The sequence below is a fragment of the Camelus bactrianus genome, chromosome 1 (assembly GCF_048773025.1).
Source record: "Camelus bactrianus isolate YW-2024 breed Bactrian camel chromosome 1, ASM4877302v1, whole genome shotgun sequence".
NCBI classification, from domain to species: Eukaryota; Metazoa; Chordata; class Mammalia; order Artiodactyla; family Camelidae; genus Camelus; species Camelus bactrianus.
In genome coordinates this window covers 52,065,177-52,087,072 of record NC_133539.1, presented here as the reverse complement: position 1 = coordinate 52,087,072, position 21,896 = coordinate 52,065,177, and the positions used below count along the sequence as shown (strand labels likewise).

Here is a 21,896-nt window from a genome sequence, read left to right as displayed (position 1 = left end):
TATCATTATGAAGGCCTTAACATGGAGGCATATTTTGTTTTTCAGAATTGCTTTTTTTCCTCTTTAGATCCTTTTCTTTTCATTAAAAAACTACTCTGGGAAGAGGGTTCTTTTTTTTTTTTTTTTTTTTCTTAACAGAAGAAAAAAAAAAAGCCACGCTTGACTGATAATGCATTGCTTTGGATGGTGAAACATTATGAAAGTTTAATTTTTAATTAAATCTGAAATACCAATTATAACTGAAAGAGATTTTAACCTGTTTCTTTTCAGACTGCCTGAAGTTACATTTAGAGACTGAAATCACTGCACCTTAAAAACAAAAGATTGAGCTACACTGCATTCCTGTAAGTGAAAGCTTCCTCTACCCTCCTCTGTGTTTTTGTGACCAACTCAAAAAAGGACAAAAATGTTGGTAACATAGTAACCAGACATGAGTAAGAATTTGAATATCCCTGAAGAAATACATGTTTAAATGATTTCCTTCTTTAAAAAAAGAAAATTTGTTGGGCTCAATATTCAGTATGTCTTTTTTATCCAACCTAAATTGTGAATCCTTTCTTTTGGCTGGTTTGAATTGCATTAGGGAGGGTGTCACCCACTGTGCATCAGCACAGTGACACACATCCTGTCAGGAAGGATTCTTACAGTTTGGTACAAGTCTCTTTGAAGGTAACAGATTTCTTATGGAATCAAAATAGATTCCTTTTTCCTTTGTGATGTCATTAGAAATTTTTAGCCTTTGTGTCAATGTAGATGGAGAGAAAGAAAGTTCATGATGACATCACAAGATTCTGTTGCCTTGAGGACTTTGGGCAAAACCAAGTAAAATGCATAATTCCCTTGTGTGCGTGTGTTCCCCGTTCTGCTATGAAGCAGTCAAAATAGCACATCTTATGTCTTCCCGTGAGCTACAAGCCTGTCTCTCAGAGCCCCATTGTTCCATAAATGCATGTCAGAGTCTACCACAGTCTGGTCTACCCTTATTTAGCTGCTGTTTTGTCAATGTACTTGGAAGAACAATTAACATTTGGGATTTCAATGTCTGAATTACAGGCAGTGAATAGAACCCGAGCATATAAAAGATTCAGACGCCCAGGGTAAGAAAACAGAAGCTTATATAGTTGGTGGGGGAAAAAGAAAAGCATTTTAATGCTGCACTCAAAGGTTGTGAAATACTACAAGGAAAGCCAATGTTATTTTGGTTTATTTTTTTAATTTTAAATCAAAATGTACATTTTGGCAATGAAATCCAGAAGGTTATGATGTCTTCCTAAGTTTTACAATTTAATGTGTTACAAGGTCTTTTGCAAGGGAGTCTTAGACCACTTAAATAACGTTCATCTGCTTGAGTCATTGTCGGAATGCCGGATGTGGGGTGAACTGCATCGTGGTTTTCAGTGTTACAGTGCCTGTCGACAGAGTACACTAAAAGGTGATTTAGACGATGTCTTCCATTTTCACCTTGGTTTACTGAACTCTTTCATTATTGACTACTGTTCTTGTATGTTTACTGTAGACAGTTCTGAAGTCACTTAAATATCCCTGCCTATTGTCTGAATTCCTGCTAGGTCCTTTTTTTTGGAGATGTGATTCATGGACAGAGCAAGATCACCTCGCTGTCAGGGTATCTGGTGAACTGGAGGGAACTTTGGCAGTTTATGTGTGTTGCCCACTGAGCACAGTGCCTGGCTGGTACGAGAGAATAATTGATGGTTATTGTTATTTTTGTCATAACTACAACAGTCCAAACCCATAGATGGTAAAGTCTCTAAAATCAGGGTCTATTTCTTATTCATTTTTGTAATCCCCAGCACTTGGCATAATAATAGTAATCAAGAAATAGCTATTGTTATAATACAATTAGAAACTTTGTTAAGTCAGAACTTCAGGATTTATTCATTCAGAGAATATTTATTGTAAAGAGGAGCTGAATAGATTTTGACAGTCAGGAAGGTAATTATAAAGGAATCTGTCAAAGACAAACCTAATGTTAACCATATAACATTAGGCATCAGTCTCCCAGTCTTTCTCCTCTTCTTCCTCCTGATCAAAATGAGAAATGCCCATTGATACTGTATCCTTTTGGTCTGTGAAATGGTGTTCAGTAGTTTTCTGTTTAAGCTGTGTGTCTTACATCCCACATACTGGAGTTATCTCCAAAGATAAATCTACCTGACTCAGGATGGATGGTGTTCTGTACCTGTTTGTCTAATTGCTATGCACTAGATTGTGCTTCAAGAAAATGGGGCAAATGATACAAAACGTATTGGGTCAAGAAGCCAGAGATTTGGGAAGTTGCCATTAGAAATTTCTACTGTCATTGCATCTGAAGCCAAGACTAGTTTCTCAGTACTAATTAGACCTCAGTATTCTTTAGAACTCAGAACCATTTGACCTCTTTTAAGTTTAGCTTCCTGTTTTTTTTTTTGGGGGGGGTGTTGCATAAGGTTCTCTGCCCTCCCTTACCAATTTAAATTTATTTCTAAAAGGGGTCCCTTCATTTTTATTAAATTAGCTTCTGGTGATGCAAATTAAGGCTCTCATAAAACTTGGCCTCTGAGGCAAAGCTAAAATGATAAAATTTAGGCTTCATGAATTGTACTTTTATCATGTTGAATAACATTTAGGGACATCAAAGAACTCTATAAACTCATTTCACATTTTTTAAGATTAAAAGATTGAGGTGAAAGGGGTTTAAGGGCAGAGTATCATCAAACATTACAGGTAGAAAGGATTTAAGAAATAGAAGTTCAATCATCTTATTTCAAAATAAGTAAATTGAGGCCCAATAGGGCATGCAGGTTACCCAAACTATACTGACCATCAATGAAAATCATCTTAGACATCTAGGCCAGAGAGTAGCACCAATTTTAAACTCTGAAGCTTTGGTCTTTCTTCTACAGTCAGAGTCTTAAGCTGTGTTTGTCGAGAAACAAATTTCCTTAGGCTCATTTTCTAAGACCTATCAAACTGTAGTCCCCTCTACTAAGTAAGCCAAAATTCTTACATCATCTAAAAACATTTATTGTTATCAAAAAAAGGTTTTTTTTCCCTTGTACTTTTTTGTGTTGTGCCACTGGCTGTGCATTGAGTCACACAGAGGCCAGTGAATCTGGTTGATCTAACATTCTTTATAATGATTTACAAAGTGGAGAGAAAATCCTTAGAAACTTCAGTGGTTTAAATGGGCTCACAGGCAAGACGAAACCAGTAATCTGAACAGAGCCAGTGTGACATGGAATTCAGACTTCCCAAGAGGGTGCATCATGCCTGGTGTCAGAATGTCATTGTTGCCAGGGGTCATTTCCATCAGAGAAAAGTTTTTCAGGGTCTGAAAAAAATTGAAATAAACTTTAATAATTTAAAATGAATTACTTGCCCTGGTAATTTATTTCAGGTTTCCTTTATTGGATTCTGTCATTTAGCAGTCCAAAGAGACCAGTGTAGGAACTATTCTATTATTTTACCCAGAGCTAAGTCCTGGATATGTCTTAGTTTCTTCCTCAAATGTATTTATCCCTTCCAGACTTTTCCAACTCCCACCGTGAAGAAACTCAAGTAGCTGTGTACAGGAATTTAGTGGTCTAAATCTTTGTGTCTCTAACAAGGAGACATTGTTCTTCCTTAAAACATTTAGGGGAAGCTTTGGCATATAGAGAAGAAGGGAGAATTGATAAATGAGGATGCCAGAGCAGGGCCCTGAATGTAGGTGCTCAGCAAGGTTTTCTCTCTTTTTTCTATAAAAATGAATTAAAATTTATTTTGTGCCCTTACGAACAGATAATTTTATAAGGATACATAGATAAATAATACGTATTTTCTATCATCAAGGAGTACATAATCTAGTTGGACAACAGATGCATCTTTCTTATAGATAAAATATTTTATAGGTACAGTAGATGAAATACATTATTATCATTTCTTCTGAACCGTCAAGGAATAATATGATATTAGCAAGTAGCCCAAGCATAGGGAGTGATAAAAATGAAGGCTGAGGAAATAATGTAATGGTGTGATTTGACTTCAGAATCTGGTTGGGGCCAGTGTTTTCCAAGGTGTGGGTTGCAACCCATTCACAGGTCATGAAACAGTTTAGAGGATCACAGTAAATATGCTTTTAATGAAATAAAATAAACGGAAAAAAGTTTATAAAAAGAATGTGTTACATATTTTTAAGATAATGGGTTGAAAAATAAATATATTTCATACTGGGAATCATGCCACCAAAATATGAAAGCTGATCTAAAGATGATTGGTTTTTTAAAAATACTCAACTTGTTAATCCTGACTCAGATAATACTGTTTTCCCCTTTTTTGTATATGAGAAAGTGGAGGGATTAAGCAGTTTGTACCAGATTATACGAAAGGTAAATGGGTAAGATAGGATGCTGATATGTCTGTCAAACTCCATATGCATATTTTCCCCATGATGTGACATTGTTTTCTAGGGTTGTATGACATTATTTATTTCATTGTTGATAATTCATACGTTTATATCTTAAGTCCCAAACTAGAGTCCTATATCTCCAATTTCCTTATGTAAATCTTCAACTAGATATCACATCAGTTTCTCAGAGTCAGTATATTAAAACTGAAATGACCCTCCTAGTTAAAAATCATCCTCCTTTTGACTATTCTAATTTTCTTTACCCCAATTCTCCTGGTCATCTTGACTCAAAATATCTCATTCTTGCCTCTTGTATATCCCTTGATATTGAATAAGTGGCCAAGTCTTGTTAATTCTCCTTTTTCGGTCTTGCTTGTTCTAATCTAGTTGGGAGAAACAGGGGAAGGAAGACCACTTCATCCTAAACACCATGTCCCCAATAGATTTCATGAAGAAGGAGCCCTAAGATCGTGTCATTTTTGTTCATACAAGACTTTAATATTCTATATTAATAATCAAACAATTTCTAACCAATATTCATGACAATCTAAAATCTAATTCTAACCCCATGTCTGACTTAATTTTATGGTTTAATATACCATACACTCAAGCCAAATTCCCTCACCCACCTTTATTAGTATTGTTTCTGTCATCTGTAATATCCATCATTCTGTTTTTCCATATGCAAATCTAACCCATACTTCCAGGCCACTTGAAATGCTATTTATTCCATGAAACCTTCCCTCCTTGCCTTAGCCAGAGATAATCCACTCTCCTCTACCTCCCAAACTCTCTTAGCACCTGTAATGGCCCTGCCAACAATTTCATTTTGGACTTTTAGCCTTCGAAACTGTGAGAGATTAGATTTCCATTATTTTAAGTTAACAAGTTTGTGGTAATTTGTTACAGCAGCCTAAAAAGCTAATACAGCACCCATCTACACTTTTTTTGAGACATGAGTTACTTGCTATATTTTTAAGCAGTATTTATTCGTCTTATTTTTTTTTTTTTACTAGAAAGCAAATTCTTTAGGGCTAAAGTCCATACGTAATTAACATTCTTAAACCCTATAGAATCTACCACAAGAGAATCATTAATTCATTATTCAACCATGTTTAATATTGGGAGTATAGAAATGATCCCTTTGGGTCTGATGAAATTTATAGTCTCCTAAGGGTATCAGACATTAAGTAAGTAAACAAATAATTATAAAATTATAAATTGTAGTACATGAAAAGCCCTAATACAACAATTAATACACAAGATGACAATGGATGGGGAAAATCTATTATACTGTCAGTAAAGAGTTCAGAGAAAATGTCATTTAAGGTGAGAGTTGAAAGATAGAAAGAATTAGTCAGGTGAAGAATTTAGGGTGTGATGGAAGCATGAGAGGGAGAGAAAGCTCCAGACAGAAACAGCTTGGACAAAGCCCTGAGGAAAGGACAAACTATGTGTATTCAAGGGAATAAAAGGATTCCAGAGTGGCTAAAGCAAAGGAAGCAAAGGAGGACAGTGACTGGAGTTGAGATCAGAGAAGTAGCAAGGGTTGGGAATTTGGATTTGATTCCGAATATACTGGAAAAGCACATAGTAGATGTGCAAAAAAAGAAAACCTAAGTAAATAATAAACATTAATTGAAGGATAGCTTAAGAATAGAACAAGATGGAAATAATTCAAAGGTAAATAGTATGCATAAGCTCACAGCATCTATTTATTTATTTTGAATCCTCACCAAAGTTTACTTCTGAGTTTGAGGAGCACTTGGACTTTTGAAACAGAAGTCTAATAGTTTACATCATGTTTCCCATCTGCATAACCAAAGTAGATCTCTGACAACCTTCTAAGATAAGGTCAAGTTAATTTTATTTCTTTTCTAGTTAATAATTATCAAAATTCTGTTGTTGGTTAATGAATCTCTTATTTTTGTTTATTTTTAAGTGCTTGTTGTGTAATGCAGAAATGAGTACCAAAAATGTGTTTCACTCTTAGAATGTATTTTTAAATGTTAAACCTTAATCTTATTTTTAGTTTTGGTGTATTTTATCATGTGCAATGGCCAGGGGCCTGGAGGCATAAAAAGCCATGGAATGAATCATTGTTATCCTCATTATTACTACCTATAATATAACTGAATTTTTGGATCCAGACTGTTTTAAAGTATGATGCATTAATATCCTGGAATGCCACCAAGTCAGAATAGAGATAGTGGTTTGTTTGCAAAGTGCTGGAAATTATCCCCTTTTGCAATTAAAGAAGAAATAGGCTAGAGAGAATGTGAAAAATAAACCATAGAGAAGTAGGTTAAGCTCTAAAGACATGAGGATTTATCTGCTATAACTCAGTAAACAGACACTAGAATCATAAAATATTTTAGCTACAAAGAACCTTAGGAATTATTTATTCTAGTCTCCTTGTTTTGGAGATGAACAAAATTCTGGCCTAGAATTCCTGTTCAAGTCATAATAGTTAAATAGTTAATGGCAGGCAGGGCTGGAACTATAACTCTGATTCTTCAGAGCTAGATTACTACAGCCAAACCAGCTAATCTGTGATCAAAGCCTCTGTTGTAACCCTTTCAAAGTCTTGGGTAGAAAATGGAATATTAAGTATAGGAGATGAGTCTGCCGACAAGTTTTAATTAATAAAAATCTGAACAATAAATATTACTCACAATCTGTTTACTTAATGTACCAGATGCTTTATAAAAGTTGTCTCTAATCCTTGCTACCACATTCAGCAACCACTCAGTAAAGTAGGAATAATTTCCATTTTATAATGAGAATGCTGAGTTCCAGAAAGATTAAGTGATATCCAAGATCACAAAGCCAGTAAGTGAGTTTGTACTGATGCCAGACCTAACTGATTCAAACTCTGTACTATCTCCTGGTTGATGTTTTTATCTGTTGCATTTTGTTATCACTTTAGCTTATATGGTCACAGAGGTCATTAGTTTTCTAATAGCCCAAATGTCTGAAAAACTTTGAAAAAAGTTAAGAAGGTAAAGAAAAAAAAAAAAGTTACATGTGGCAGGTGCCTTTCGACATAAAGCTCTTTACATTTAATTCTCACACTGTCTCAAAATAGATGTTATAACCCCTCATTTACATTTTAGGAAACTGCGGAGCAGTGAGATTAAATAGCCCCTACCCATCTTAGTAAAAGCCTGAGCCAGGGTTCAAACACGATCTGTCTGACCCCAAGTACTCTTCCCATCATTCCACTCACTTCCAAGTCTGCTCTTCTCCTGGATACTGGTTAGTCTTCCATGGTCTACATACCTCAATTCCTTATCTGCCAAAGTAGAATTTAATACATGCTGTTGTAGATTTCCCAAGAAGAAAGAAAGTATGCTGAGAGGATGCTTTTATAATTAAGTTACATCACCTTGTCTGGAAATAAATACAATGCTCCCCATATGTTTCCTTCTTTGGGAAATGATGAGCTGGGAAGATTGGTCAAATCCATGACATTAGTGATTCATCACTGCATCATCTTAACTGTGCATCTATGCCTAGGATCCCAATCATATCACAGACTATGGTCCTACTAATCTTGATCATTCTTGAAAACACCTTTGAAAAGTGAATGAAGTAAAATATTGTATTTATTAGAATAACAAGAAAGAATGAGGTTTACATTTTCCTTCTCAAGTCTAACTTGTTTGAAGCCTTATAAGCCTGATCAGAGGTGTAGATCCATAAAAGTGCTCTTCATTACTGCTACTAAAAAATGCAAAACTGAAAATCCAAACATATTTATTCATTGTTAATATTGTTTCCTAATGACTACTGAGGACTACATTAGAAGTGAACTTCTTGGTGAAAGCAGGAGAGAGAAAGGGAAGGAGAAGGAGGGAAGAAGAGAGAGAAGGAGAAAGAACGAGAGAGAGAATATGGAAGAAGAGGAAGAGGGAGAGGTTTGAAATTCTTGTTGATGGTAGGTCCCACTTCAAACATGATTCTGAATTTCCTTCCTGGTGTCAACTTTTGCAACACCACGTGTATACACCTCCATTTCTGAGGAGGTTATTTCTCTTGTTGATACATTTGAACAATTATTCTAAAATCAACTGTCACTGTAGAATATCACCAGTATGCATAACAAGTTTATGGTAATTAGAAGCAATGCCTACCTGCTATAGTTCTGTAGTTGTTTTTTCCTCTCTATTTCTTAAGTTTGACTTCCAGGTCTTTCTGTGTGAAAGCCCTTAGCAGTCCATTCAAGTCTTCTAAAATAACACAGCAGGGACTTTATTTTTTAGTTCAGCCTTACTCTTTCCAATATGGGGCTAGTAGACCTAAATCAGAAAATTCATTAATATATCTTTTGAATTGCTGGGTCTCCTCAAGAAAAAAAAAAGTGTTGTCTATAATATTGAAATATTTTGTTAAAAATCCAATTCTGGCTCAGTGTTTTCTTCTCAAAGGAATTTTGAATGAAGAAAAAGCTTTTGTAAGAGGGAGGAAGCTTATCTAATCTCTTCAAGACTGATGAGAAGCAATCAGGAGACTTATGACTCTGAAACAGTAAATTTCCAGGGAATTAGGCACACGTTTCTCAAGAACAATAAAGAGTGTTACACTTCAGGTTGCAGCACATTGGTCCCAAAAGTACTGCTTCATGTATCTCAAATGGCAATTTGAAAGCACCGTTCTTTGAATCAACTGGAAAAGGGAGGAGGCCATGCTGAACTGACATTCTTTCACGAGGTCATGAGAAATGGAATAGAGAATTAAGTCAGTCTTCTGGTTAGGATCAGATTCTCAGAGTTACAAATGTACGATAAAATGTCTTCAAAGATGTAGGAAAAATAAGTTCACTCATGCAATAGTTACTGAGTTAGAAGATTTAGATTTTTGACGAAGTTGTTGACTTGTTTGCAATTGCACTAATTTGGCCATATGAAATTTGCTCAACCTTTGCTACAATTTTACTGAACTGATCTTTATTTCCTTTATTTGAGTAGTGTAGAATTTTATTCAATAACAGTAATCAGTATATGTCTAACATTGTTATCATTGCCACTGTTACTGAGTTCTGTTTTCTTCTCTGGATCAGGCCTGGTAGGAATAGCTGTGAACCTAGGTTACACATTTAATGCTGTCTTATCCTCTTGTAGGATGGGAAAGTGGGAGGGACCAAACAGACTGGTTGCTCAGTAAGGTCACTTAGACTCATGTCACCTAGAAAACTTGTCAGCGGAGTTTCATTTATAAATCCTTTTAGCAGTCAGAAATAGTTTGCATGAAAAGCTCTTGTTTTTTAATAAGAACTGACTCTATCATGCTATACAAGACTCTGATGGCATAATACTATCCACATAATCATTGCTGTTACCACTAGGGAGGCAGCAAGTGTAATTGAGAGGAAGGAGCATGGGGCTGACTGTCTGGAGACTCAATTCAGGCATTGTCAGTTTTGTCTTAAGATCATTTTCCTTATCTGCAGGGGACACTTTTCTCTCTCTTACAGAGAAGTCAGATGATCTATATGAAGGATTTAGAGTTCCATGGAATAAAGATAATGCATAAATATCATGTATTACTATCACAGTAAAAGTATTAGTAGAATTATAAATCAGGATTGAGAATTATAAATCAAATTGAGGCCTCAGGAGTAAGGTGCTTTATCTGAGCTCTTAGTGTTTAGAAATTAGTTTATTTCTTGAGTTCCCATATAGGGAAGTACTCTGTTGCTGCTAAGTCCTGTTCACACATTGGAAATAATGATTAAGAATTAATTTTCCAGTGATAAATTACTTCTTTTAAAGATTTATAATAAAAACATTCTTTACTACAAATTCTCTGAGCAGATTCTCTCAAATTAAAAAAATGTATATTTTAACTGTTTTATTTCCCATATTAAACTGATTTTTTTGGAAAAAAAAACATGAGTAATTTACTAATTTTCTCAGTCACTGAAACTGGTGTCAAATAGTTGTTTACTAAGTGTTTGTTGACTGTCCTGTGTAAAAATCTAGTAAAATTTTGTAAAATTTGCTTTAAAAAAGGGTACTGAATTCATCAATCTGACAGCAAGTATACCCTGTGATATGTACAGATGTTACTGAAGATTATATGGCCGTTAGAAAAAGAATGAATTACATTTAATGCTATTGACCTGGTAGGATGACTGTAGTTTATTAACTGAAAGAGCAAATTTTCAGGACAATGAATATTTATGGGTTACGTGTATTTGTATGTGTTTGCATGATCATAAACATGAAAAAAAATTACGGTACTAGTTCTTGTTGACAAACATGATGTGTGTGTGTGTGTGTAAAGCTGAGCCCTTTCATGATGCAGGTTCATATATGAAACCACATACAAAGAAATAATAGTTTTGCAAGCAAAAATTATTAAAAGTAATTCGATTCTTTACTATATTTTCTCTGAATGTGTAACCTGCAATGCAAAAAAATAAAATAAGAACTTCTTAAGAATTCTCTCTTGTTTTGTCATCTCATTCATCCTCATTATAGATACCCCCACTACTTTTCTTACCTTCTTCACTCTCCTCTTCAAGAGTTCTCACTGACCCTCCTTGGCCCAGGTCAACTAATGTTTCTGTTCACTTCCAAATTCCTTTCTGAATCTGTCTTATTCCTCTTTTCCTTTTGTAACTCTCGCTAGACTTTCTTGTTTCTATTTCTCTCACTCACTGAGGGAAAAATAAATAAATAAAACTTCTGCAAGATAAGTTTTCAGGATTATATTCCTGACAGAAAATTCTCAGAAGTTTATACAATTGAAGGAGCAGACCCAGAAGCCTTAGGTTAAAAATAAATGTCAGAGGTTCCCTTTAGAATGTACTTGAATAGACTTTAGCCAATGAGATGGACAGAACATCTGAATTGGAATCAGGCAAGAAAGAACTGCACAGTCTGAGGTACTGTATTTTCTAGAATCAGTACATTCTAGATCCCATCACAGTAGTCCTGACAACAACTCAACCTTTATTGGCAGAGGACAGAGGCACCATAAACTGAATTAAAAACACAGACAAGTTGCCGTATGATAACCACTACTAATGATAAACAGATATACTATACTTCAAGTCAGAGCCGGTTATGATAATGGCTTTAAAAAGATGGGAGGGAAAAGGAGGAGTGAAGGGAGACAGAGAGGGAAGGGATAGAAAGAGAGCGGGCGCATCCCTTCTCCCAAATAAAAACAGAGAGAGTGAGCAAGAGTGGAAGATGTGATTGGTTAGGGGAGTAGGAAGCACAAAAGAAAAAATAAAATATGCTTTGACACCCAGCCTTTTCTTTACATCCGCACAAATCTTCCCTGGTCCTTTATGAGTCCCACCCTGGGAAAGCTGAATCTTGGCACTTCCAGCCAGTCAGCTGTCCTCTCCTTCCATTTAGAGAGTGCTGACTCAGGGTGAACCATGTAGATTGAGGAAAACTCCCTTTAGAATGTGCTTACAATTAACTTTTGTGGCTCTTAACTCCAGGGGGCTGAAGAAGTCAATAGGCAGCTGACAGTGGCAACCTTACCCAAAGTTGTAGGTTCCCTTCAGTTTGAGGAATTTATGCAGAAAAAAATGGGAATTCTTGTTTATGTGACGTGGTTTCTACATGTGCCATGAATAGTTTGGTGAGAACAGTCACTGTAGCTAGAAAGGTGACAAATAATGGAGGTATGGTTAGAAAAACAAATTACATTTATGAAGAAATTTTAATGAGATAAGACAGTGCTTATAAAATGTCAAGGGAAAAAGCAAGAATGTGGCACTTGTATAAAATATTAAGTGTATATTTCAGGTGATTATTGTTCATTTCTCTTCCATCTTTTCATTTTCCAAAATGTGAAGAAGGAAAAAAAACCTGAAAAATACTCTTAGGATATCCTTCATTTTTAGTTTTTTTGTTTGTTTGGTTTATTTTGATTAATGAATTAATTTTAATGGTGGAATCTCTTATACTGAAGTGATTTTACCTAAAATTTAAGTGACATGATATTCATGCTGAGTTTTTTTTTCTTTATAGACTACTACTATGGTATAATGTGCTGGTCATTTTTAATGCTCAAGCAGCCCTTCAGCTTTGGTGGGGTGATTGGGAGAAGGGGGTTATCTAATTACTGGTGATGGATTAATATGACTCAAAGAACACTTGTGACTTCAGATATGAGTAGTCAAGAGAAGCAGGCAGGTCAATGAATAAACTCAAATCACGCTTTTATATATAAAATAAATATTTACTTAAATGACAAATTACTTCATATTCCACTTATAAAACTCAGTTGTTACAAACATCTAAATGGAACAAAAACTGTATGCAATCAAGAAACTTGCTGTTTCCAAATTTCTATAACTCCTGTTCCTCTAAATATTTACCCTTTTATCTTATTCTCACCTTACGACTTCCCCAGATCATTTTCATGGCTTATGTTCTAGTTTAGGTTCTGCAGCTCTTTAAAATCTAGATGTTAATTATCCTTATAATTGATACCTCTTTTGCTCTTCTGCTTTCAACTAAAAGGCTGTTTAATTTCTCCCAGTTTGAATGATTCTTCTGCCATTTACAATTCTAAATTTCTCTTCTCTCATCTCTGTGTTTTAGACCCAAACAGCCTTTTACATTTACTTTCATGTGTTTACTCTCAGCTCCCCCTGACCCAGGATCTCTTCCTCTGGCTCAGAGATTCCTGATCCTGCCTGCACGTCAAAATCACCTGTCAAGTTAAAAAACAAAAACAAAATCAAAAACAACAATGCATTGACTCCATCCAGATACTCTGTTTTACTTGGTCAGGGGCTTTTAGCTACAATGCTAGGCCCTTACAGGAACCAAACTCTAATTTCATCTCAAAATGTTCAATTCAGTTAAGTTTAATGTGCTTCTTCGCACTGGAAAACCATTTTTTCTGGATAATGACTACTTTCCTAACCATGCAATAATAAAGTTGTAACATTATGCATAATACAACAGTAGCTGTGTATCATCACACAGACATGCATGTGACACACACAAACACACGCATTAAGCTAATGACCAAACTTAAACAAGTATTTGATAAACATAGAATTGGGTTTACTTTAATAATAAATTAGAACCTAAGCATAGCTAACCAAATTTAAAAAGTCTTTTTCAAACCTGAGTATTGAGGATAAATTGTCCTACATTGCTCAAAGGTATCAGAATATGCCTTGAGTCTGATTTGTGGGGAAAAAAGTGGTGGCTGACAGCAATATCAAAGGGGTGTGAAATAAATGGTCAGATGGCAGAATCATCCCAAATGACCATCGCCAAATGAATGGATAAATAAAAATGCAGTGTATATGTACAATGGAATACTAGTCAACCTTAAAAAGGAGTGAAATTCTGACACATGCTACAATATGGATGAGCCTTTAAGACAGTATGATAACTAAAATAAGCCAAACACAAAAAAAAACAAACATTGTCAGATTCCATTTGTATGAGGTACCTCGAATAGTCAAACTCACAGAGACAGAAAGTAGAATAGAGGTTACCAGGGGCTGGGAGAAGGGAAGACTGGGGAGCTATTGTTTAATGGGTTCAGAATTTTGTTTTGGTAAGATTAAGAAGTTCTAGAGATGGATGGTGGTGATAGTTGTACAATGATATTAATGTACTTAATGCTACTGAACTATACACCTAAGAATGGGTAAAATGGTAAATTTTATGTTATGAATATTTTACCACAGTTGAAAAAGAAATGTACATTTGAAAACTTTTAAGAAATATCAGTGAAAATGGATTGCAGCTACAGGGTTAGAAGGCACAACTGAATTGAGTAGTCTATGCAGAGAATCATTAGGGCTTTATGAAATATAATCATTTATTAGTTTAAGTAATAGTCTTTGCTTTTGAGGCCTGTCATACTTACAAAATTCAAGATATTAGTCTCGATTCATTAGCAGTAATGTCTGTAATAAAACATAGAGACCAAGTTTTAAATAAACAGGATTATTATTAAGTGCTTATAGCTATATTAGAATTCTCATTTCCGTCAACTGATAGCAGAGGCAGAACTGAAGATTTCTTTTTCACCAACAGTGCTTTCTTCTACCAAATTATCATCTTGGTAGGAGAAGCCATGGCTTTGTATGAGTCCATATTTTTTAATAATTCAATATGTGAGCCAGTTTTTTTTTATTTTCCTGAAAATGTTGAACATTTTTATTGACTTACAAATTTCTTGGCTTATAGTTCTATGATTTTTAACACATGTATAGATTTTTATAGCGGCCACCATCACTATCAAGATACAGAGCCATTCCATCACCCCAAAGAACTCCTTTATGCTTCCCCCAACCACCCACCCCTGGCAACCATGATCTCTTCTTTATCACTATGTCTTTCTGAGAACTGTCATGTAAATGGAACCATATGGTATGTAACCTTTTGAGGCTGGATTCTTTCACTCAGCATAATGTATTTACAACTCAACCATGTTGTTGCAGGTGTCAATGGTTTGTTTCTTTTTATTGCTGGGTAGTATTCCTTTGTATGGATGTACCACAGACCATTTATCCATTCACTCGTTAAAATACATTTCACTTTTTTCCAGTTTGGGGCAATTATGAATAAAACTGTCATAAACGTTTGTGTACAGGATTTTGTGTGAATACAGGTTTTCACTCTCTAGGGTAACTATCCAGGAGTTGTATTGCTAGATCAGATGTAATATGGATGTTTAATTTTGTAAGAAACTGCCAAACAGTTTTGCTAAATAGCTGTGTCATTTTGTATTCCCACTAGAAATGTATGAGTTCCCATTGCTCCACATCCTTGGCAACTCTTGGTATTATCATTATTTTTTATTTTTGTCATTGTAATAGATGTGTAGTAGAAACGTTGTTTTTTATTTTAACTACAGTTTTTTAAAGCTATAGATGATAATGTGATTCTGGGTTCATAGTCTTTCCTGACTCCTATTTTTAGAGATATTCTATTGCTATGTACATTTTTCCACAGGAAAAAGAAATATGGTCTCTTATTTTTATCTTTCTGATACTGTTACTTTTACCCTGCTTTTTCCAGAATGGCTGTTTTTCCCTATGATAGTGCATTAATTTAATTTTTCAGAAATTATTTTTGAAGGTCTAAAAAAATCACCTGTCTATATCTTAATTCTAATGTAGATTAAAATAGTGCATGTACCTATATTAATACTAAATATCAGGTATAAGAAAATTAATGTACTAATTCAATACATGTTTGTTGAACATTTGCTGTATCTCAACCAGTTAGGTAAAGGATACATGATACAATAGAAAAGGGCAATCTGAAAAATAGCAAATTATTCTTCTGTTTGTATTACTAATGTTAAGGCAGATTATATTGAGAATGTGGTTGCTGAAAAAAAGTTCTTTAAGGTCAGCACATCAGGTTTGCATGGGTCTTGGTCCCTACTTTAAAATAACATTTTGGAAAAATAAAAACAAATTTATGTCAATGAACACACTTTTTTTTAAGAGAAAAGAGCCCTGTCTTGAAGTTAAGGGACCTGCATCATGGCCCCACTTCTGCCATTTTGCAGTTTCCAGCAAGTCACGTCACCTCTCCAAATTCATTTCATTGTCCATAAAATTAGAAAGTTGGTCTAGAAGATCTCTAAAATTCCTTCCAGTTTAAAAAATAAAAATTGACACTGTGTCTTTCCAGGATTTACATCTAGCACCGATGATGGCAGGAAAGACAACACTTTTATTATCCTTAACAAAGAAGGACTTTACATGACATTATAACATAATTAACTAACTTGTTTACTGTCCCCCATTGCTGCAGGACTTTGTCTGTACCCTGATATAGAGGCCTACTCTCATTTTACTCAACCTTTCTGAAGTATTTCAACATGTGATCTAATCCCTTTTTTTGGTAATAATGTCACCCCTTGACCATTATGACTTCACACTCCTCACACTGTTGATTGTCCTTCTGCCTTATTGACTTGTCATTCTCCTTTGTTAGATCCTCCTTCTCTGCTCCCTTATACACCCTAGAAGAGCTCATCCAATCCAGTAACTTTAAATACTAATTATATGCCTATGACATATGCCCAGTAACTTTAAATACTAGTTATATGCCCAGATTTTAATCTCAAGTCTGACCTTAATCTATCACCTGATCTCTACACTTATAAATGCAACCATTTACTTGCTATCTCCATTGGCTGCCCAGTAGGCATCTTAAATTTAGTAAGACATCTTGATTCCCCACCCCATCTCTGTGAACAGCATCATCCTGCTGGAAGAGGCCTGCTCCAGTTATGCTGTATCTCATCTTTGTTTACTTGTTCTTTTGTCTTTGGCAATACGGTTTCCTCAGAAACTTAGTTGGCTTCTGGTCCATTTGTTTCCAGTCATTTCCATATGTGAGTAACCACAGCAACATTCTCAACTAGCTAGTTCTTAAACATGAAAACTGTGTTTATTTTTTAGCTGCCCCCCCGCCCCGCTATACTCATCTCCATTTTTTCCAATTTAATAGTGGTTATATGGAGCCATTGGAAAAGACAGGATGGGAAACCACATCCTTGTACTCTTGTTCTGAGCAGGTTGTCATTGTCTGTCTGACAGATAGTACTTAAAAGGAGATGCTTATCTCCAGTTAAGTCTGCCACTCTGCTTCAGTTTTGGGTACAGAAGAAGTTAGCTTCGTGTTAAGCCTTTCTAATGTTAGCTTTTTGCAAGGATTGCTCTTCGTTGCCTAGTCCCAAGCCTTCTAGAAACCATTTGGTATATCCCCTACAGCTGGATGGGTCTTTTTCCTGTCTTCTCTTCCTTGAAATGATTTATTCTGAATGTGGGTGATGGGCCATTCTCCGACTCAGAAGCTTTCAATGACTCCTCATGGCTCGTAGGGGTGTAATCCAACCAAAATGTGACAACTAAGGTCCTTCTGAATTGGACCATCAGAATTTCTATATGTAATAAAGTTTATGTATTAAAATGTGTTCATGCATTTAAAGGGCATGCACCACTAACCAGAATGTCAGGTTAATTATTTTATTAACAAAATTGCTTGGTGTTTTTAATGTTTACACAATTTGTCTTCAAAAAAGTTTTTAAAATTCAGCAATCTATTTCTAGTAATCTTTACATAGAAATACTTACACATATGTTACAACAATTTTCACTGCAGCTTTATTCTAAGTAGCAAAAATTTCAAAGCATACTAGATTTCCATCAAAAGATAAATGGTTTAATATGTTATTACATTAGACTATATCTAGCTTTTACAAAGCATAAAATAGATCCACAAATACAGCTCTGAAAAGATTTACATAATATATGTTAACTTTAAAGTACAAAGTTTTAGGTCAATATAGGTAATTCTCTTACCTTACATGGATACAGAGTGAAGTATAACTGTTACAAAGAATGGGAAGAATAGTCTCCAAACCGGTTATCTTAGCAGGTGACTGAGAAAGATTGCAAGGACAGAGAGAGGTTCTTTCACTTCTTGTTAAAATTTATTTTTAAATGATGGGATTGTTTGTAATATTTTTAAACTTTATTTTGTGTTTGTCTGTTGAGGGGATGTAGCAGTTTTGGGCAGTTTTCAAATAAAAAAAAATTAAGTTGAAAAAATCCTGTCAAAATTTAAAATATTGCCTTGGAATAACCACTAGGAACTATGTATAAAATAACATTAATTAATTTGTTGATTTGCTCTTACCTGGGAAAACAAAACATAGTATTTTGGAAAAACAAAACAGTATTTTGGGAAAACATAAAATAGAAAGTAAGGCTTTTTGAAGACTTAACAATTTTGCTAGGGCCAACATTATTTAGGACCATCAAAGAATTTGCATAATAACACTATTTTGTAGATCTTTAACTGCATCAGGGACCAGATACCATAAGTTTCTTCTGTAAGTTTCTATAAGGTCATCCAACATTGTTAATTTTCTATTACTTTGGCTATTACAGTAGTGTCTGGTTGTACCTTAACTAATTGGTGGATCATAGGATACTTGATCTCAAATATCATAGATTAACTTTTTAACTTTTTTTGAAAATGGACATTTGAATTTAAATAAATGTGTGACTATAAGTTCTTGATATTTTTGCTCTAAGTAAGAGCAAGAAAACTCTACTTTTGCACGTGTAGAAAAGATTCTATGTATGCTGGAAGCCATGTTTTTACAACCTCCCATAAAAACTGTCAGAGAATCTAGAAGTTTCCTGAGAAATTCCCATGACTAAACATAGGAGTTTCAATAATAATAAAACAACAAAAATATAATAATAATAAAGCAACATTAAAGTCAGTTTGCAAACCAGTGCCACTTTATGTGAAGTATGAATTTACACTATTAGTTTAAGATACCAAATATTATTACAGAAACACAGAATTAAATCATATAGAGATTTCCCCTCAGTAGGCATGAGGTAAGGCTACATCGATGTCTCCCTGCCCCTAACATACCACTCAGATGCTTTTTCAACAGAAAGCTTGTTCTTCTGTGATGACACTCAAAGGGGCCTGTGGAAATGCAATAAAATCTAAATTGTCCTAAGAAAATTAAGAAAACAGTAATCTGCAAGGCACATATAAATATTTGATGCTATAGTTACATTTGTCTATTCATTTAATTACTAGAATATATAGAGAGTATAAGGTTTTTAGATTATACTTTTTATCTAACTGTACTGAAGGCATTGAAAAATCAAAATTATTATGTTTGTAAAGTAAGATAGTGCCATAAAATCTTAAAGTTGGAAGAGTTCTCAGAAATCATCTAGTACGGTGACTGTTTTCTAGATAAGGGGCTGGTAAACCATGGCCCCATGAGTCAAATCCAGTTTGCTGTTTGTTTTTGTATGGCCTATGAGGTAAGCATGGTTTTTATAGATGAACATTTGTAATTGATTTCATGATAAGGACACTGGCTTTGAACCCTAGCTAAGCAAAATGTTATGCTCTAAAAAAGAACTATCTTCCTGTCATTGGGAGACCTGTACTGGGAAAAAAAAATAGACTTAATTATTATTATATTTTAAATTTTGTTAATAAAATAATAATGTGATTTATTTTAAATAATTTTATTTAAAATTAAATATTTTTAATTAAATTGTTTTATTAAAATATATAATGTGATTCACTTTCTCTCTTGTTATGTAAGTACCTACCTAATGTAGCATTCCTGATATTGCCTCTTGACCCATGAAGCCTTACATTTTTATGATCTGGCTCTTTATAAAAAAAAAGTTTGCTGACCCCTGTCCTAGACGAAGGACCTGAAATTCAGAAAAGCTGAATGATATTCCCAAGGTATTGGTTAGATCCGTTTCATCTCTTTCGGTCAGAATATTGTAATATTGGGTGGGCTCTGGAGTGTCTGGTTTGAATCCTAACTCCACCTTTTACTAAGTCTGTTGACCTTACTTCACTTCTCTTTGTTTCAGTTTCTTTATTTGTCATGTAGTGCTGTTGTGAGCATTAAATAAGTCACTGTGACTGAAATGATTACAACGCTGCCTTGCACATGGTTAGTGCTCTAATAACTGTTACTTATTGTTATAATTACTGTCAGTGTATTCAATTAGTAGGATATCCTAAAGAGAAGGAATTAATTCACATCCTATTCCTCCTTTTCTTATAATAGGAGTGAGGGTATCTTATCTCAGATCTGGGGAAGAATTGACATTTATTCACATTCTCATTTTTGCAGCATGATTTGTTCATCCTTCTTTACAATAGTTCCACGAGTTAATGAAAAAAAAATGTACTTCTAAAATACAAACATACATGCATAATTTATAGTATTGATAGAAAAACTTAAACACAGAACACTTAAATGACAGCCACACCTGCCCTGAGTCCAACAGATGAGAATGAGACCCTTTTGTTCTCTCATCCTGTGTGTCCTGAGGACAGTTTCACCATTTTTAAGGCTACTTGAACTGATCATATTCTTTCAATGATAGAGCAGAGAGTCAGCTGCTGTTTGTTTTTTTTAAAATAATCATACTTAATTGTATTCTGTGCGATGGCAAAGTGTTGTATTTCTGTTCATTCTTTTCTAAGCTATTCACATAAAACATTATTTGCCCAGTTTATTGATGCTCTTCATCTGCTGCTTAGACTACAAAGCCATGATGCTGAACTAGATGAAATCCAGTGAGATAAATGCCCAATGTATTGGATCATTTAGTATTTTACCCTGTTAGTCCTCTAGACCGTAGAGCTCTAGTTAACTATACTTCTCATGCAAAGAAAAGAAAAAAGAATACAGCTTTATTCTTCCCTGAGAGTTGAAATGAAGGAGGGCAGCATGTTTTCTGCTTTAATAAATCTAGAATTTTGGCTTCTAAGACAGAGCCACTGTGAGGTTGACAATTTGGGGAGAAATATTTGTTGTAGGGTATAGGTTATGGCTTGGATTTGAGGAAGAAACACAACAAAAAGACCAACTCAAACCTTTACTTATTAAACTAAGAATTGGTGTTGCCTGTAATTGCTTCCTCTGTGTCTCCTATGTTATGTTTGTTTAATTTACTGGTTCAAGCAAGATTTTACTTTTCTCAGGCCTGTAAATATAATCTCACAAAAGAAAGCATTTTTTTTCTGTTTCATACATCATCATAGTCATCTTCCTGAGGTTACTGTCATTTATAATAAAAGACGTACCTTAACAGAAAAAGAAACCCTGAAGTAGGAAAAATGCTACCATGTTGAGTCTTAAAGAAATTAGGAAAATAAATTTATTTCTGCTTGATGTATCCATAATTAGATAGGTAGTTCAAAAGGCAAAATTTTGAATAACAAGCAGTGTGCATAAGACCCACATGTGGCAATCTTCTCTGCAGATTTAAACAAGACCAAATCATAAGAAATTCAAGGTCAATAAAAACCACTAGCACTTAATATTTTTCCAAATATAGTTCTGCCACATTTCTGGAATGAGTTAAAGCATAAATAGCTTACAAGTATGTATTCCCATAACACCCACTTCTTCATCTAACATAGAATGCATCATGTTGTACTTATTAATTTAATTGTCCAAATCTATGTTTTGGGCAGAGCACCTATTCTGTCATGATCACCATGTTATCCAATGTACTCAGCACAGTTCAAAGTCTGATATAACAGTAGGTTCTCACATTAGGTTGAATGAATGAATGGATGAATGATTATTCATGAATGGATGATATTTCTTAGGGACATTATTATTATTTCATTTACTAGACCGTTGCCATTAAAGGACATATGTATCAACTAATAGCCATGTACTGTATACTGATACTTGAGTACTATACAAATACAAAGGAATGCCTTTGATGTTTATGTAATTCATTCACAGATATTTCCACTTATTTCTGCACATCAGTCAATTTCCAAATTAAAGATATAATGCTCTATTTTCACAGATTTAGATTAAGTGTTTGCATCAAGATTAAGCTCAAATATTACTCTCTCTATTAAAATTACCTTCGTTCCCTCAGCTATAAATACTCATTCTCTGATCTTCCATCGCACATTATCTGTTGTGATAATTACTTACAGACTTTTACCATGGT

The 21,896-nt window shown here is 34.5% G+C and overlaps 1 protein-coding gene across 19 annotated transcripts in view; it reads left to right on the top strand.

Moving 5' to 3' along the window:
• ZBTB20 (zinc finger and BTB domain containing 20) overlaps positions 1-21,896 on the top strand; it is a 758,521-nt gene that overhangs the window by 309,492 nt on the left and 427,133 nt on the right. For 14 of the 19 annotated variants that reach the window (XR_012507067.1, XM_045507287.2, XM_074363967.1 and 11 more), the window contains one exon: positions 271-344. The exons of 3 other annotated variants lie outside the window; for them this stretch is intronic. The gene's annotated coding sequence lies outside the window, so the exon portion shown is untranslated. Of the gene's footprint in view, positions 1-270; positions 345-1,053; positions 1,098-21,896 lie in introns of all 19 variants that reach the window. 2 more of the 19 variants (XM_045507283.2, XM_045507282.2) reach the window with 1 other exon arrangement.